Genomic DNA, 1,107 nt, shown 5'->3' with positions numbered 1-1,107 from the left:
TCCCTCCCTCCCTCCCTCCCTCCCTCCCTCCCTCCCTCCCTCCCTTCCTTCCTTCCTTCCCTCATTCAGCTAATGTTCACTAACACATTTGGCCCTCTGCTGGGAACCAAGGAGGGAAAAAGGCAAACAAGAAACAGGGGTAATGAGCAGTTCAGATGGTGAGGGTGAGGACACACATTTGATCCTAGCCTCACCCAGGGGAGACATCCTGAAGGAGGAAATATTCGAATGGGGCCTTAAAACTTGCCAAGCATCAAATGGAACAAAAGACACCACTCCCGGTCCTGGCTGTTGTTCTACCATGCTGTGCAGCCCTGGGCAAGCTCTTGTCCCTCTCTGCATTCACTGATACAAGGAGGAGCTAATCTAGAGGTTTCTGAGCATCAGGATTAACTAGCCATGACTCTGCTGCCTCTTGATCATCACAAATGGCCACCCTCTGGTCTGTGAGGCCCGGTGTCCACTACTCTGTGTCTAGCCTGACAGTGGCCCCAAGAGCCAGACGAGGATGGGCTCAGCCACTCTGGGCTCAGGTTTTCCTGAAGTTAGGATATCTGAGCCATGCTCCTCTGACAGTGGTGGAACCTTTGTTCTTTGCTTTGTTTTGCTTTTTTTTTTTTTCTTTTAACTCTCCAACATTTCTTAACATTCTTCTTTATTTTGATAGCCTCCCACATAGTAAGTACCACCTTACTATGAAAAAGAGCGAAGTCTCTTTTTCAGCCTCCTTTGCAGGAAGGGGTGGATAAGTGACTTAGACCATGCCAATGAGATATAGCCTTGTAAGCCTTTGATTCGAAACCCAGCAATAAGCAAGAGGAAGTTGTATGTGTGGTCTCCATCTTACTGGCACAGGCTGGTAGCAGAAACAATGCATACAGGACAGTTTGTAGAGTTGTTCCTAGAAGCTGAGATCTGACCCTTTTTCTTGAACCTTCCCCCAAATTCTGTGAGCTACCTAACATTCTTTAATGTGCTCCTTTTCTGCTTAGAATAGTTAATATGGAGTTTGTTGCTTGTAGTCAAGAACTCAGATTGACCTACTCACTGTCCCACTGCTAAAGGTCTTTCTAGCCCTTACAGCATCATGCTCCCACACCCTCATTC

Source organism: Ursus maritimus, unplaced genomic scaffold (assembly GCF_017311325.1).
Source record: "Ursus maritimus isolate PB19 unplaced genomic scaffold, ASM1731132v1 scaffold_5, whole genome shotgun sequence".
NCBI classification, from domain to species: domain Eukaryota; kingdom Metazoa; phylum Chordata; class Mammalia; order Carnivora; family Ursidae; genus Ursus; species Ursus maritimus.
Note: the sequence above shows the minus strand (reverse complement) of the source record.